Genomic DNA, 18,434 nt, shown 5'->3' on the forward strand with positions numbered 1-18,434 from the left:
AGCACAGAGATGTTTTGTGAAGCCTTACAGCAGTGCAAGCAGTTCCCATAACACCGCCTTATACTGCGCTGAACATGAGCCACTGTGTCCAGTTCTGGGCCCTCCACTTTCAGCAGGACCTTGAGAAACAGAATGGACTCAGGGGAAAGCAACAAGATAGTGGGGTGTTTGGAAACCTGTGAGGAATGGTTGAGGGAACGAGGCATGTTTACCCTGGAGAAGACTAAAGGGAGATAAGATAGCCTTCTTCAAATATCTGAAGAGCTGTCACAGAGGAAGAGGAGCAGACTTGGTCCTTGCTGCTCCAGGGGGCAGCACTAGAGTCAGTGGGATGAAATCCACAAGGAAACCAATTCAGGCTGGACCTTAACAGCAAGAGCCACATGACACTGGAACAGTCTGCCATGTGCGATGGAGGACTCGCCTTCTTTAGAAGTTTTCAGAGCCTGATGCTGAGGCGATTTCCTACATCGAGCAAGTGATTGAGCTAGAAGATCTCCAAGTACCTTCCAACTATAAAATGCTATTATTCTAATGTTTTGCGAGAACCTATTAGATTATCACCTTCAACTATTGGGAGGAATACTAATTTCAGATCTCTTCTGGCTGCACAGTTCGTCACCATACTTCACTATCATGTTGCAGAAGTCTGGTATCTTTGGAAAGCCACATCAAGTAGGGTAATACGAGTTAATTAAACCACACTTTCCCCAGTGTTTAGATGAGAATGCTGGTTTCATTCTGTGTCGTCTTACTGATGTGTTATACCACTTCACCATTAAGTAAAAATGCATCTCTTGGAAATCAGAGCATGCTTGTGACATGTAGCTAGGCCAGCGAGCTCCTTTCTGGACACTTGCTTGCTGGCACAGAATGTCTTGGGAATGGGCCATTAGGCAATATGCTTGAAAATGCATATGGTTCTGGAACTGGTGCTCTCTTTAAAAGTGAGAGGGAGGATTAATTCCCCAATTTAACATGTTCTGGAAAACAGAACTTTTGGATTGAACAAAACAGGATAATTTAACAGGATAATTTAATTTATGTTAAGCATAGCGAGTGCTTAACAAGATTATTGGAAATTATGAAATTGGATTATTAGAAATGTGCATATGAAGAAACAACCAAGGTGCCTAAACAAAAAGCAGAGGGAATAAGAAGAGGTGGTAAGGTCTATATTGGCAAAGTAGTTCAGATGCAACGCTGCCCTATCTTGCATCCATGGTTAGGGGAGATTGAGAGTGCTCAGTGGACTCATGCTCTCATGTCCCCTCCTTCCTCCCCTGCTATGCATGAATTCTTTCCTCCCTTTTCAGCCAATATTAGTTTTATGTCTGCATCAGCACTGTTGCTAACCATAGTTAGCTGAAGCTGCAATGTGCAAAGCCATGGTTATAAAACATGGCTGGCCAGAATGCTGGTGCAGAAACAATATGCCAAGTTGCAGGGTGCTTTCTACTGTGGGCAGCGCTACATCCGCACAGTGAGTCTAAAGGTGCTTAGGTCTACTTCGCTGCGCACTTCCTGCTGTGAAGGTCCATAAAACTACTTCTGTCCTAGAAGTCTTCTTGTTTGTATTCACATTGTTTGGCCCACTTGGCCACGTTGTTACAGTAACTATGCTGGTTATCTCTCACCTCTGTATACTTAAATCATTTCTTGACCTGTTTCTTCCCGATTCCATAATGTGTAGTAGCCTTTGCTTCACAGTATGAGATGAGTTGGTTGCAAGGCATGCAAAGAGGCCTGAGATGAAGGTAAATAGTGGCTGCTAAAATAGCAAAAGCACTGATGCCTCCCTTAAGCAGGAGAAAACAGTGATGTTCCCCTTTGCATTTTGTGGAGGGGATGCCCTTTAGGGGGCTCATTCTTAAGGTTACCAGTTTCCCAATCAGAAGCAGTTATCTTCCCCTCCCTCTCATATTCCTGACAAAACTTCAACTTGACAATGTGGTTTGGGGGGGGGGGAGGCAGTCAGATGGACTAGCAGGCATGTGGGCTATTATTATAGAAGATTATACCACTACAAGGGTCCCTGTGGGGCTGGTATCCTTTCTACTTGGTGAGGCTATTCACATGTGTATGCAAAACTGGGCTAAGGGAGCCCACAGCCCGGTTTTGCATGTGCATGTGAGCCACTGGGATCTGACACGATTCTGGCAGCACCACGGTGGCAAACCCGCCTACGGAGCCTCCCCTCTAAACGGGAGCCTCCCTCCTAACCCCCGTTCATTTGATCGTGGGTCAGCCAGGGGGTGGGGTGACACAGGACAGCACATCCCAGCACTCCAACCCTCAGAGCTACTGGCAGGAGCCGGTGCTTGTCTGAGCAGGCAATCCCCCCACCCAAGGATAGCAGGACGATCGTCTGCAGGGAGGTCAGCGCTTCTGGGCTTCCTTCCTGCAAAACGGGTAGCCCTTTCTCACTGCACTGTAACTTATTGTGCATAGCTCTGGTGGAAGTAAGTACAAAACTTGTACTATTTAACTGCAGTGCATGTGATGCCCTGGTGAAGCAGATCAAGATGGAGCTTGAAGCAGATCAAGATGGAGCTTGCCCAAAATGTATCCCCCATGGTGAGTGCAAAGAAATACAATTTACACCAAGGCAAACTGTCTGATGAGGCGGGGTGGTGGTGGAATCTGCTTAGATAGGACATTCTAACTGGGCAACCCCTGCTAACTGGGCAAAGAGGCACTTTTTTAATGTGGTAATTCTCTTTATTTAGCAGGGGGAGAGTAACTGGCCCTAACCACCCCCAGCACAGTACCTACAGTGACTGTTGCTGGTGTCCATCTTATATTTTTTTTTAGGCTGTGAGCCCTTTCGGGACAGGGAGCCATCTTATTTTGTTTATTGTTTCTCTGTGTAAAATGCCCTGAGCCATTTTTGGAAGTGCGGTATAGAAATTGAACAAATTAAAAATATAAAATAAAATAATAAATAAATTATAGTATAAATTATAGTATGAACGGATCTGCCTACTTTCCCATTACTATCACTACAAATTTGACTAAATTTGGTTAAGATTGGTTAGGCAGTTTACAAGTTAGCCCAGTTGCATCCACCATCTTAAATTGGGGTGGATGACATCATCACAAACTATGTGTTTGAGGTGTCCCTATGTGTCCCTACAACTGTACAAAATCCAAATCGGTTCCCACTTGCACCTCAAATGTTCATGTGCCTGCCATCTTAAATCAGGGTGGATGACATCATTATAAACTATGCCATTGAGCTTCCCCTATGTGTCCCTACACCTGTAGCAAATTTGGTTCAAATCAGTTAGGCAGTTCGCAAGTTAGCCCAATTGCGTCCCGGATGTTCATGTGTCCACCATCTTGAATTGGGGTGGATGACACTCACTACAACTGTCACTCACTACAATTGTACCAAATTTGGTTGAAATCGGCTAGGCAGTCACAAGTTAGTCCACTTGTGCCTAAGTATATCCTCACTGGTAAGTAGATGTTTTGTTGAATATTTATATATCTGATGAATGTGTGGTTTTATTTTTCCCGCCCCCACAATTAAGATTATATAATTACCCTTTTATAGCCCTTTACATGTTATATAGCCTCTTATAAAGGAGAACCTCAGTATTCGTGGGGGTTCCATTCTCCGCAATTACCGCGGATAAGGAAACAGTGAATACTGAGTGATTGTACCTCAGGGTTTCCTGGAGTTTTAAACAAGTGCTCTGAAATGAGTTTTTTTAAAGTGCTCTAAAAGAAATGGAAATTTCAAGTTAAGGTGCCCATCATAACTTCCTCATCATATAAGGCTTGTACTATAGACTTTGTACAGCCTGGTATATGATGATGGCTTTAGAAATGAGGCTCCATGCAGCTACACGTTGCCTTGCTCTTTCAGTTGGACATTGGGCTGGGGAGGGATGCATCCAAGCAGACATTTAACAGGTGCAGATTCCCTAATCACTTCCTAGAGATGCCCGTGATGAATTTCTGCCTGATGCATCTCTGTTCAAGACTAAGTGTGTTACCTCACAGGATTATTATATTGTTTTCCACTCACATTTTTAAAAGGACCTTTCCATTATTATAAGGTATACAAGGTATACAACAGCCGCTGGAGGGATGCTGTGCTGGGTTGGGTAAAGGTAGTTGTTCTCCCCGTGCTAAATATAAGAGAATCACCACTTTCAAAAGTGCCTCTTCACTCAGTCAGCGGGGGCTATTTGCCCTCCTAAATATATCACATTGGTCTTCACTTTTAGCTACTACATTAGCTTCCAAATGCACACCAAATATGGATTTCGGAGTGGCTTGTAATCAGAATATAAGAGATCTCCTCACACTTCATATCCAAGCCCGTTAGGTAGATATCATATTCACATAAAAGTTGCAACACCATTATGCAAATTGTAATTAAAATAACTAAATAGATATTATGCAGCATACAGCAAGAAGGTGAATGAGCCTTTCTCCTTGGACTCAGGGGCAAAATGGGATGGGGGAAGAAAGTCCTCTACGTTATCTGCATTTGAAAAGAAGTTTGCTTAGAAGGAATTATGTGGATTTCAAAGAAGCAGAAGCAACAGAGGCCCATTTACGCCTTGAGATAAAAAGGGTTAGTGAACTTTGTAGTATGTTACTGTATGAAAGCGTTAGGTCAGCTGGAAGGGAAATATGGGGAATATATTACAAAGTGAAGTGGTTACATGTAATTACCAAGCGTAGTCAGCCAGAAGCTCAAAATAAAGAGGAAAGAGTGTACTCTAAACACATCTTAATAATAGTCACCTCAATGTGAATGGCGAAAGAAAGCTAAACAAAAATAAATCTTAGACACTGAAAAGACATGACGAGACAGTACATGACCAGAACAGGGACTCCTGAATCACATTAACCCTCCTGTCTAGCTCTACAGGAATGACCAAAAAACAAACAAACCCCCACCCGGGGAAAAAAACCATAGCCAAATTTCAAACATAAATCCATAAAAAATCTAAAAATAAATAATTTCTATTTCTTTTCTTTAAAAAGAAAGATAGTGCTTATAAGTGTAGCAAGTGTGTGCGTGCATGTGTTTTAACAAAAATGAGAACAAAGACTAGTAAAATGTCAATGCCCGTAGGGAAAGAACATCGTATGTAGAAATTAATGTTTGTATTGAAAAGGAGAATCAATGGACTTGAACTCAAGAGATGTTAAGGTAAACATTTGGCAGACAGAAGTAAGATCTCTGGTTTAACTTGACTGTTCAGCATAACTGTCTGCAGTACAATATCTCCCTGCAGTATAATATCTCCTTTGAAGACCAAAATATCAAAACAAAATTCGGTATGCCTGTTCAGGACACAATCCTACATTTCAAACACCATCCTACAGTTCAAACACGAGCTCACCTCTGTTCCCATCTTCAAAGCAGGAAGGAAAATCCAAAATACATTATAATGTGATAGCTGCCTGAAAGACTGAGATATCAGAATGAAATCTGGTATGTGTATTCCAGGACACATAAAGGTCGTTCACACTACCATCAATCCTGGGGTCAGGGAGGGTGGAAGTGGGAGACAAGAGCATTCTTACTTTCCACCACATGACTGGCTCTTAGTTTCCTTCTCACCACACCATGAGGCCACATGATTGCTGCTTCAGTGAGCAGCATGGCAAGAGAGAGGCCGGGGGAAAGATGCCTGGCCTCCATAAAGCCCATAATGCACCGTGCTGCTTGCGCAGTGCACTAAAAGTAGTCTAGAGGCCAGGACACTCTTTCCCCCAGCCTCTATGGTAGAACGGGCTGCCACATGACTGGAGACTGAGGTAAGAGGGCACATGCCCTCTTACCTCAGTAAAAGCCTGGGTAAAAATCTTGGGCTACCTGGTGGGGCAGCGCTGGGACCGACGCTGGGTGCGCTGTGGAGAAGAAATTCACCTGCCTTCCCCGGCAGATAAGCAGAGGCCACCCTTCTTTCTGCCATGCTGCATGCTGACATGAGCAGTGGTGCGGCGACCACAGCACAGGAACTAGGAGTGGGCGGACTCCCCCCCCCCCCGCATCCAAAGGTGCCCTGGGGCAGGAACATGGCAGCTGTTCTCATTAGACCACCCACTGCACTTGGTGTAGCCACTCCTTCCCCCCCAGCTTGCTGCTGGGAAAGGCCGCAGGCCTGGGGGGAGCCATTTAACCCGGCAGCGATCACTCAGATGATCGTCGGCCAAGGCTAAGTGAACCATAGTTTCGCTTAACCTTGGCTGAATGCCAGGATAAAAACTTGAGCTTGGCGAGGGGTCAGTGCCGGGATCAGGATCAATCCCATCACTTCACATGCACAGCTTATCCCAGGCTGGGCTGTCCTACCCTGGGCTAGGCTGCAAGTATGAACAGCCTCTTTGTGTTCTTCTAGCAATACTTAGAATTTATATTGCATTTTAGAGTGTGCAGAGATACATTAGCTATCATCCTTCCAATCTGTATAATGTAAGGTAGATTTATTATCCCACATTGCAGGGGAGAGGCTGAGAGAAAGTGGCTTGCTTAAGGTCACCAAGTTAGTGCATGGCTGAAGTGAGATTTGAATTGTGGACTCTCCAACTCACATTCTTAGCCACTATTCCATTCTGTTATCAAATTCATAAAGCCTGTATTTGACTCTGCTACACACACAGAAACAGACACATATAGAGGGAGGGGGGAGGAGTGGCTAAGAAGTCCACATTTGATAACTACATGTGAACCTTTATATAGGGCTGAGAGCTACCAACCAGTCTGATGTCAATTTCCCAAATGCAAAATTTCTCAAATATTACCCAACTCTCAACCCCAGATTTTGTTACTATGAGTCTGTGTAGACAGGCAGAAAGATAGACAGACACAAGCAACCTATCAGTTTTATGAATTAACAAGTAATAATGCAATTCCCTCCATATTGCCCATAAATGGCAGCTTGGAAAAGAAGCAATTTAAACTGTAGATTGGGGAAATGGTGGTCCGGGGTGTGTGTGTGTTAAACCTCTCCTCTCAGCACCGTGGTCCTGAGCCACGTGCTATCTTTCTGGTGGTTTTTAAAAGAAAATCTATAAGATAGGAGATCCAATAACAAATCTCGTCTTGTTTAGCCCTTGGTCACTACACTGCACCACACCAGCATAAACGTCATGTGCTATGTTGTATATTATGGTGCCATGTACTCCCTGATCTTTCAGAGTTCTATCCAATTGGACTTACAAGCCCACCATGGGAATCCATATTCAAGGGACAGCACTCATAAATCTGTAATTCAAACACAAATACACACACCAAATCTGTTTTAAAGTATGGACATCCTTTGTCTCCCTATTCATAAGCCATTTATCTCTGGTTACAGGGACGAGTATATTGGGGTGGCTGGATGACATGCAGTGTAATGAACAGGGCAGTGCTCATCTCCCCACCCTGCTGTGATCTTGTAGTGAAGCATGGGTGATTGTGCAAATACTTTGAAGCAGGGGTGTAGCTATAATTGAGTGGATGGGTTCAAAGAACCTGGGGCCCCCAGCTCCTGAGGATCCCCCGGTCACACCCCTCCCCATTTTTTTCATTATCTCCCTCATTTGGAGAGGCTGCCGGGGTGATGGGTGAACATGAGCCCCCTCTCCCCTAGCTACGCCCCTGCTTTGAAGAGTTCATCCATGCTCTGGAAACACTCCTTAGACCAGAAATCCTTTACTTAATTGTCCTTGACTTGTTCCCAGTTCAAGGAGTGCTTCCAGGACCAGGCAAACTCCTCCAAGTATTTGCACTCTTGCATAAAAATGCAAGATATGCTTTGCTGTGAGCCTACAGCAGCACTGACCACACTAGGCTGCGCTGTCAGCCACTTCCATAATGCCCTGCTTGTGAGTCTTCCAACAGCATCTGGCTGGTCATTGCTGAGAAAGAATGCTGGACTAGATGGATCTTCATCTTGATCTAATCCAGCAAAGCAGTTCTTATATTTCTTTCAGCACATTTTGTGGATGTATGTGAGTAGTTCTGACCTACGCAGCACCCCAGATCTCTTCAAGGTAGCATGTGGGCCATGGGGCTTCTCTCCACCATTATATCATGACCAGGGATTTCCACCTAATTAAAAAAAAAAAGTGCCTCACTGATAATCGTTTCCCTGTTGTTAGGTTGGGGCTTCCTTCCTCTAAGCTGAGAGAAGACATCAGACATAAGATATGCTTCTCACTAGCAGTGAAGCACATCTGACTAAAGTCAACAAAATTATTCACATGTTTAACATGTGAGTTTAAACACTCTGCAGGGCTAAGCCTCAATAACTCATTTCCTCCCCATCTCCCCACTGAGGCCTTTTCAAATACTAGTGGTTTTTCTCTCTTTCAAAATAAGTAACATGAGCAAAACCAAAACAGGATAAAGCTAAATCACAGCCTCTCACCTCTGAATCATTAACACAGAATAGTGCTAAAAGGATTTGGTGAAAGAGTTCCTGGAGAATCATTTAGCATCCTCTGATCTTTTTGCCACTCTGTAAGTGATGCTATGTCCTTTGTTATGTCAATGTTACTCCTCAGAACTGGGGTGGGCACCTGAGTGCAATTTGGACTGCCACACAGGGCTAAGTGTAGGAGAGCTGGTCTTGTGGTAGCAAGCATGACTTGTCCCCTTAGCTAAGCAGGGTCCTGGTTGCATATGAATGGGAGATGAGAAGTATGAGCACTGTAAGAGATTCCCCTCAGGGGATGGAGCCGCTCTGGGAAGAGCAGAAGGTTCCAAGTTCCCTCCCTGGCATCTCCAAAACAGGACAAGATTTTTATTTATTTTTAGGACAAGATTTTTTTAATTGAACCAACAAACTACCAAAGCATACAGTATGTTGCCAAAGCACAATTATATACAAAGTGGTTGTTTGTACATGATTTATCTACAAAGATTTACACACAAGGATTTGGAAACCCACAAGGTTATGAAGTATATGCAGGTAGTACTGTCACTCGGGGGGTGGGGGATTTCAAGGCACATCAGGTAATCGGGGGGTGGGGGGGATTTACATCCGACGTCCATTTCCACAATTTGTCCCATTGCTATTTAGAAGAGATACTCTTGTCTTTTTGCACATAACCATACAAACCTTTCCAGAAGAGATTTACTGTCTCATCTGTGTGAACCTCTTGGTTGAGAGAGATTCCTGCCTGAAGCCTTGGAGAAGCCACTGCCAGTCTGTGAAGACAATACTGAGCTAGATAGACCAATAGTCTCACTCAGTATATGGCAGCTTCCTATGTACCTCAGAGTGAACAACCTCTGCCTACATGTCCTTCTTTCACTGCTATGGACTCTTGGCTGGCTGATGAGAGATGAGTAAGAGGCTGAGGATTAACGTCTTCCTCAATTTCATCTGGGTCAGAAAGCAGGCTGTTGCTTCCCTTCCCACCAGCATATTCTGTGACAATAAGGAGGGAAGGGTAACAATTATTTGGTGGTGGTGGCCAACCCAGGAATGCTCTTGGAGAGAGTGGATCTCAAAGATATATGGCATGGTTGAGGTAGTAGAGCAGGAGCCCACTGAGTACACAGGAGTTGCCCAGAGTTCTTCAAAACACAACACCAGCCCTGCCTAGCTCTGGCCTGGTAGCTCTGCAATGTGAAGCAAGAGGAAACAATCTAAGGCCACAATCTCATGATGAGAACAATCATGGATAAAGAGTTAACCATGATCAACAAGCCCTGCACGCTCGAGCAGTGTGTATCATGAGAAACTGGAAGTTCCAGGCTATTCCAGCTAAATCACTCACTGCAGTTAACCAGCATTTAACAGGGTTAAATAACCAGGATTGGTTAATTTAACTGGGATATCCTGGAAATTCTGGGTTCAAACAGCACACTCTATGGGAGCACAGCTTGTCAATTGCAGTTAACTCTTTAGGCTCAATTGTTCTCATTGTGAGATTGCAGCCTAATTCTAGTACTGAAAATGAGGAAGGTTCAACTTCAGAGAGGAAAGGAACAATTAGGCAGTGGGCAACTGAGCCTAATGACAGTGGGCAGAAAAGGAGCTCAGTAGAGTGAGGAGCAACAAGCAAATCAAACTAACAACAAGAAGTTCTAGTAATAAGCAATATGCCTTCTTTCCTTTCACTGCAATCTTAATTGATAATTACCATCTTTGCAAGTTAGCCCACTTCTGCCTCAGACATTCAGGTGTCTGCCATCTTGAACCTAGCCATTTTTTCTCATCTATTTCAACAACTCTCTTCCTTATTAAACTCCCATATTCCCAAATGCACAAAAACCTAATTCCCACTGCACAAAAAACCATTCCACAAAATGTGTCCAGATGCAGATTAGAATAAATCCTGCCCCCTTGATAATTAGTGATAGGGAGTTGCCATTTGGATTTCCCTGAGAGCTATTTACATTGAGCCTCCTCCCACAACAGCAGCACCCAAAATACATGGACTGGGGTGAGTACTGTTGCCATCTCATCCCCTAGTCCTTGCTGCTGTGTATAGCTGCTGCAGGGTGGGGGGGGGGGGGAGAGACAGCAACTGGGGTTGCTCTTACATCTCTGGCCCAATAGGGGAGAAACCTCATTACCTGCTACTAGCATCTGCTGCCAGGTTCTTCTTGGTGGCAATTAAAAACCACCAGAAGTTGCAGTCAAAAACCTGATTGTTTTGTTTTAATTTAGTTGTATGTCAACTGCTTTGAGAAGCTTGGCCTGAAAGGCAGCATACTAATAAATCTTAACAATAATAGTTGTTAACATACTGTGCCAAGCAACACAGGCAGTAGTAGGAGCCCTGCCCGCACTGCTGCACATGTGTAAACAGCACTGGAGGAGTTGTGCTCCAGAGCAGCTCTGCTGTGGTGTAAAGCTGCACAAACGCAGTTGTGCAACAGGACACCCATTATTTGCAATGAGCACCCTGCTGTGCAATTGCATTTGCACAAGTTTATGCCACAGCGGAACTGCCTCAGGGGGCAAATCTTCCAGAGCTGTTTACACACACAGCAGCAGCATAGACAGGGCTCCTACCACCTGTGTTGCTTTGTGCAGTATGTCAGACCATAACAATAACAGCAACACTAATAATTATTTTCTGCACCTCAAGCACCAGAATGCTTGGGTCAGCCATTGCCACCACTTCCTGTTTTCTCTGCCCCCATTAGAAGTCTGCAACAACACACAGGAGGGAAACTCTAAGCAATAGCCCTGAGTCACATGCTTAATGATGCTTCAAAGCTGGAGATGAAAACCTCACGACTGTGGTGCCATTTTCAGCATCGTCTACATGGCAAGTATAACCATGTTTGTAGCTTATGGTTTGTAAAATCATTCTCAGAGCTATTATATCTATGGCCTGATTTATAGGTCATGTAGGAAAGTCATGGGGGAGAAGGTCATGGGGAAAGTCCACACTCATCTAAGCTTTCCACATGCACCTGGTCACATTTAAATGCATTTACATGCATGGACCATTTACATGCATGGACCATTTACATGTAAATGTCAACACACCAGCAATCAATGTGTCCCAGGTGAGTGCACCACTCGGGTGCTTATGTTACACGCAAATGGGCCAGTGCACATATTTTGCGTTTTTGTGTTAGTAAACATGTGTTGAAAACATATGTGGTAATGGCTTCCCACATGGCCTATGTCCAATATAAATCAGACCTAAATCGCACAGAATGAGGTAGCACACTGAACCTTTTGCTCAGATGTGATAATTTCCTAAATGCAGGAAGTGTTTTTTTTTAAACAGGAGTGTTATTCACAAATATGATCCCCTCCCACCTGCAGAGTGAAGTGAAGTGGTATATCCATGTGGCTCCATTTTTCAGCCAGCGCTGGACTCCCAGCCTGGCCAGGAATGCCTCTCCCTGCTTTTGCAATCGGGGAGAAGCCATCCTACCCACGCTATGAAGGCCACAGTGCTGGTTGGAATTTCCGTGCAGGGGCATGACTGGGGTGCGAGGCGCAGCCCCTGAGAGCAACAGCCCAGGTTATTTGGTGGCCCAGGTTATTTGGCCCTGGTGGTGCAGTGGTAAAACTGCCGCTCTGTAACCAGAAGGTTGCAAGATCGATCCTGACCAGGGGCTGAAGGTTGACTCAGCCTTCCATCCCTCCGAGGTCAGTAAAATGAGTACCCAGAAATGTTGGGGGCAATATGCTAAATCATTGTAAACTGCTTAGAGAGCTTCCAGCTATAGAGCGGTATATAAATGTAAGTGCTATTGCTATTGCTATTATTTGGAAATCTCTCCCCATGCAATGGTGGCTCTGCCCCTGGGTGAATCTCTTCTATTTATGAGGGTGAGAGCAACTGGCCCTATCCCACCCCAGCACAGCATCCCTCCAGAGGCTATTGCTGGTGTTTACCTTATATTTCTTTTTTAGATTGTGAGCCCTTTGGGGACATGGGGACATCTTATTTATTTATTTATTCTTTACTTTTCTTTGTAAACCGCTTTGGACACTTTGTTGAAAAGCGGCATATACAGTAGTAGTAGTAGTAGTAGTAGTAGTAGTAGTAGTAGTAGTAGTATATGTAAGAATTCTTCATAATCAAAACATACATGTTGAGATATAATGCTGAGGTGACAACTTGGGAGATGAGTTTGATCTGCCTGTTCTGGGTGGGGTCACACTTCCCCAGAAGGAACAGGCTTGCAATCTGGGGGTGCTTCTAGATCTAAGCCTCTCCCTGGTGTCCCAGATTGAGGCAGTGGCCAGAAGTGCCTTCTATCAGCTTCAGCTGATACACCAGCTGCATCTGTTTCTTGAGATAAACGACCTCAGAACAGTGGTTCTGGAGTAATCCTCCAGACTGGATTACTGCAAAGCGCTTTATGCTCTACTAGCCAACCCCGCACAGAGCACCTGTGTGCTCTTTGGGGCCGGCTGTTCCCCACTCATCGTCCCTCCTGCCCCAGTCTCTCTTGCCCTCCCCCGCTTCCATTCCTCTCCTCCCTCCCCACCACGACCTGCACAGAGCATCTCCAAGCGGGTAGCCAAAAAGGGCCCTGCCGACGCCATTCCTCCTCCCGGGCGGCAAACAGGGAAGCCCCGCTGCCTGTTTCCCTTCCACCCCAGCCTCCAACAGGCGTCACACATTCAGCCCCACTCCCTTCCCCCAAGCCCTCCCCCCAGCTTCTGCCCCAGTCTCCGGTCCCAATGCCTGCCTGCCTGCTTCTCCTCCCCCATTTCCCCAGGCTGCTTTCCGACCCACTCCCCACCCATGGTTTCTGCTGCCATCTCTTGATGCCCGCCTCCTCACTGCGGCTGCCAGCCACCGCCTTGCCTGGGCCCACCGCCGCCTCCTCTGCACCGCCTCCTCACAGCAGCCATTGCCAGCTGCTGCCATCGCCTCCCCGCTGCGGCCGGGCCCGCCACCTCTGCCTCCGCCACCACAGCATAACCAGGCCCACCTCCTCTACCTCCCCAATGCGGCTGGGCCCGCTGCTGCCTGCCTCTCCTCGCTGCCATTAGTTTTCAGTCCGGTGAACATCAGGCAACCGGCATCCAGCCAATCAGGTGCCTCCCTCGCCGGGCACACATAGCCTTGCCACATCCCCACGCATGGCTGGTGTCTGGCTAAGAGAATTAAGTATAATGATACCTTTGTATGTAGTCCATAAACTACATTTGGTCCAGAATGCCACAGCCAGGTTGATCTCTGGGTCATATTGGAGAGATCATATTACTCTTGTATTGAAAGCGCTACACTGGCTGCCGATAAGTTTCCGGGCAAAATACAAGGTGCTGGTTATAACCTATACAGCCCTAAATGGCTTGGGCCATGGGTATTTACGAGAATTTCTTCTTCACCATGAACCCCACCACCCATTGAGATCATCGGGGAGGTCCGTCTGCAGTTGCCACCCGCTCATCTGGTGGCTACTAGGGAACGGGCCTTCTCCGTTGCTGCCCTGAAGCTTTGGAATGTGCTCCCTGTTGAAACAAGAGCCTCCCCATCTCTGACTACTCTTTAAATGTCTTTAAAGACACATCTGTTCACCCATGCTTTTAATTAAATACTGTTTTAATAGTTTTAACATTGTTTTAAAATTTTAAATTGTAATGTTTTAACTTCTTCTGTTGTCATTTACTTTGTTTTACTGTTAACCATCCAGAGATGTATGTTTTGGGTGGTATAAAAATATGTTAAATAAATAAATAAATATAATGTGACAAGGTATAACCAATCAATTCCACAAGGGGAGGGACCAATGGCTATTATGGAATTTGATGGGGATCATGAAGCAATAACAACTCAAAATTATGCTGAATTAAACAGAATGGATCTGACATAAGGATGTCTTGCATTACATTGGCAAGTGATACATCACATGGGAGAAGTAACTCGAGAGATTTTCAGTCACTTCCTTCCTCAGCCTAACATTCATTTATATTAACTAACCAACACAGTACACAGGAACCTAGGGGACTATCCACAAGTTTTAAATAGCTTTTTACATCCCAGCAAAGATTTTTTCCCCTCACGTTTTACCCCCCATTGGTCCGACCTGGATTGCATCCACATTGCTAGTCATCATAAAGGGTTTAATGATAATATAACCGTTTGCTGGGGAAGTTGGCAGTCAAATGTATTTGCCGGTTCTTAGCACCTTTGAGCACACAGCAAGTGTTAAATGTGAAATCCATGACTTCACAGCATTGGCAACCAACCATAATTTTCTGTTATAGGCAGCAGCGCTTTACAGCTGCTCTAGAATTTTCTGGAGTTAAAAAAAACACACCACATTCCCGCTCTCCCCCCCCCCACTAAGAAACTGCTATTTAAGTAGCACAGAATTGCAGAAGTTGCAGGGACATTATGGAACAAAGATAAGGTAAAATGAATATGTACAAGCCCACTAAACACTTTTAAGTCTCATAGGTTTCCATTAGTAGAGACTTAAGCACGTGCTTCATTCTACTGAAGTCAATAAAACTTTAAATAATGTGCTTCAAATTAAATAAAAAATAAATATGACTTGTGAGTTGCCACAGTTAAAGTGATGGATGGCTTAACATGTTCTAAATACATAAAACAAAATTACTTTTTCTTTGTTATACTTGTGTAATCCTATGGAATGTAGACTTCTGGTGAAAGGGAGTGTGTCGTCCTTTTGGGACACAGAAGAGTTAATTAGAGGAGAGGCTCTGAGGGAGTTCTGAGAGGACTGAGGAAAAGGAAAGTCAAAATCTTGAAAGGAGGATCTGAGGAGAGAGAGAGAGAGAGATTTTGAGGAGACTGGGGAAGAGGAGATTCTGAAAGGACTAGAGTAAACAGATTTGAGACACAGATATTTGGAGATTTGGGAAAAGAAGAAGAAAAGACTGAGCCTTTTCTGAGCAGACACAATCTGCCTTTGTTACATCACCTCAAGTACAGCATCAGGAGTTGTCACTCCTGATGCTTACTTACCTTTGATATTGACTTACCTTTGATATTGTGTACTTATTTGTATTCTTTCCCTTGCTCCCAGTTTGTTGTTGTTCTTCCCTGTAAATAAATCCTCATTGTTGTTCCTCCTTTTATTAAATTGCCCAGCAGTAAGTGTTTCCCAACATCCTTTAAGGAAGTATAGGGTTAGTGGGCTGAAGGCCATTGAATAACATGGAGCACTGGTATTATTTCCCCTCACTTATCCATTACTATTGAAAGAGAACCCAGGCCTACCATTTTTTCCTCCAATATATTAAACCAAAAAGCAGAACAAGCCAGTTCTTCGCATTCTCTCACCCTCTAGCATAATCAAGAAACAGAATCAAGGATGGGGCAATGCACAGATGGGCTGTCTTGATTCTCAGTGGCTGAGGTCGCCAAGGTGGCCTGGCCCCCATCCATATAGGTACAACGGGCCTCTGTGTGCAAACATACAAAGGCACACCACACTCACCCCCTCTTGATAATGTAAAGTTATCCCTCCACATACACAAAATGACAGGCATTTTGTTATTAAAAATAAAGGTGAAGGTGGCTGCGGAATAAAAGCTACAATAGGTGCAGAATGGACTTAATGGCAGTCTGAAGAAGTGGCCAAATGAGTTTTGTCTGTGACTGGACTAAAGATAATATTTTAAAAATTGTATCCTTCCCTTCCACCAAAAAAAGTAGTGCACACAAGATTATCTCTTCCCTTCCCTCTCCTCTTCTTCTGTTGCCCCCTCTCTGCAAGTTCCTAAGGATTGGAATGGGTATTTTGCTTATATTAAATCTGTAAAGCACCATGTACAGTGATATGGGGTATAAATATCAATATTTTTCCTAATTGCAACCCTTTGAGCTAGGTTACAGGGAGAATGTAGCTTGCCCAAAGCAGTCTAATGAGTTTCAGAGGGATTTGAACTCAGTCCAAGACAACACTCTAATGGCCACATCACATTACTTCTCTCTTTTGGTTTGGATTGGATCATGTCCAATGATACTGAGTTAGTTCTAACAATTTCTGACTTCATTTCCTTAGCAACAGCCCACCTATGGTGCATTTGTGATTTGCTTCTGCAAGAATCGAGGGATGCACTACGATTTTAGAATGCTAGTAACATCTCCACATTATTATTTGCCAACAGTTGTGCAAGATCCTGAATTCTATTTGAACTGTGGATAACTTATGAGCTATCAATGGAATATTAAATATAAACGAAAGAAAGATCTGGTAAGGCTCGTCCAAGTACTGATCTCTCTCAGTGAATAAATGGTTATTACCACATTCTGCCAGTGAAGTCATTTTTTGAAAACTTTGGCAGACCATTTATTGTGTACTGTCCATCCAAACCTAAATAAACTGGGTTTGTGATATAATTTATTGACTTCAATCACGCCATTCTATCAGCCAGTTTCATGATATCATTTTACAGTGTATTGTAATCTCTTTATAATGCAAGAACTCTGTCTCCCTTTACTACTTTATTAAGACTAGCAAAGAACAGCTTCTTAGGTTTTGTTAATGGGCCCAGAAGTGCCTCTATCAGCATAAAAGTATTGAACTAAATTCATATGATTTTTATCTACAAGGATAGATTGTGTGTGATGCAACTCTTTGGGCCATGGAGGGTCTTAATGGTGGGATATCAATTAAAAAAAACAAATAATGGTGATGATAGATCTACTTACAATTGATTTAGAGCTGAAGCAAGTGCCAGAATAACTTCCTTGATCATGCACTCAACCTGCCAGTTAACTATTATTCAGATATGTCTGCCTATGAGGTATCCACAGATCGCTTGAATTTGACACGTTGCTTTTGTGGTTATCTGACAGGTACTGGAAAGCTGGAAACCCACATATTCTCCCTTTGCTCACTGACTCACAGATGTTCAGCCCAGGTACCCGGAATCATAATGGAAGATAAACAGCAGATGGAGAAAGGTGGTGGCAAGTGGTTCTGTGATCCCTTTCAGTATTCTCTGTCTTCTACTCTGGGCAAGACGTAATAATGTTTGGTGTCAGAGCCTTATTTACACATGACTACTTTCCACGTGATTTATTTATTTATTGAATTTCTATACCGCATAATATAGAAATCTTTATATGTGATGAGCGTAACATGCAGCCAAGAGCCTAGCTCAGAAAGGCTTACAGGACAGCCAAGACAGAGGTCAATAGCAGCCAAGGTATAAGGCAGATAGTTTGTTTAAATAAAGCAGTATCCGGGAAAAGAGCCAGTACCATGATCAGGAGCCAGAGGAACGGCTTCACATGACCACCAAAAAGTGAAAACCAGAGGCTCCCAGAGAGTGTGCTACTTTTGCTCATTTCCATGTCATGTGAACCCACCGCTGTCAAGTTCCCAAGCCACCCTTCCCTCCAGGAACCCAACATTTGTAACCTACATTTGAAGTCAGGTGGCAAATGTTGAGTGGCAGAGGAAGTGCAGCTGGGGAACCAGACATTGGTGGGTTCAGAAGACACAAAATTATTTTTCAAATTTGTAGACTGCCCCAAACTTCCATCTCTGGATGGTTATGCATGCAACTTACAACTTGTACAGGGAGCACACACTCAATGGGAACTTCTGGTTTCTGCAAACTTACTTTCTGGCAGTCATGTGAAGCCACTCAGGTAGTTTGTCCAAGGAAGAAGTCATGGGAATAGAGAAGCAAGGAACATAGATTGGTCAACCCAGAACTTTAGCACCAGGCCAGATTGACTATTACAGGAGTCCTAACCAGTGGCACTCCAGATGTTGCTGAACTATAACTCCCAATAAATTGTGGCCGGGAATTATGGGAGATGCAACTCAGCAACATCTGGAGTACTGGAGATTGAGAACCCCTTTACTAGTACATAGGCAAAGACTAAAGCCTGACTGGGAAGCATTTCTCTCTAGGATAGGTCAGATCCAATCAGCAGGGTGGTAGATGGAGCCAGGGCCTGGAAAAGCAACACTACCTCATTTTTCCTCCATAGGACTGCCACCTTTTGAAACTAATCCCAATAATTGCCCTTTTAAACTGCAATTAGCAGGT

General features: G+C 44.2%; 1 protein-coding gene across 4 annotated transcripts in view; it reads right to left on the bottom strand.

The window, feature by feature from the left end:
- The window catches only part of LOC128342137 (uncharacterized), a 326,129-nt gene that overhangs the window by 3,712 nt on the left and 303,983 nt on the right, over positions 1 to 18,434 (bottom strand). The window contains exon 5 of one of the 4 annotated variants that reach the window (XR_008314789.1): positions 15,102 to 15,179. The exons of 2 other annotated variants lie outside the window; for them this stretch is intronic. The gene's annotated coding sequence lies outside the window, so the exon portion shown is untranslated. Of the gene's footprint in view, positions 1 to 15,101; positions 15,180 to 18,434 lie in introns of those variants that run through there. One more of the 4 variants, XR_008314791.1, reaches the window with a different exon arrangement.

This window comes from Hemicordylus capensis, chromosome 2, assembly GCF_027244095.1.
Source record: "Hemicordylus capensis ecotype Gifberg chromosome 2, rHemCap1.1.pri, whole genome shotgun sequence".
NCBI classification, from domain to species: domain Eukaryota; kingdom Metazoa; phylum Chordata; class Lepidosauria; order Squamata; family Cordylidae; genus Hemicordylus; species Hemicordylus capensis.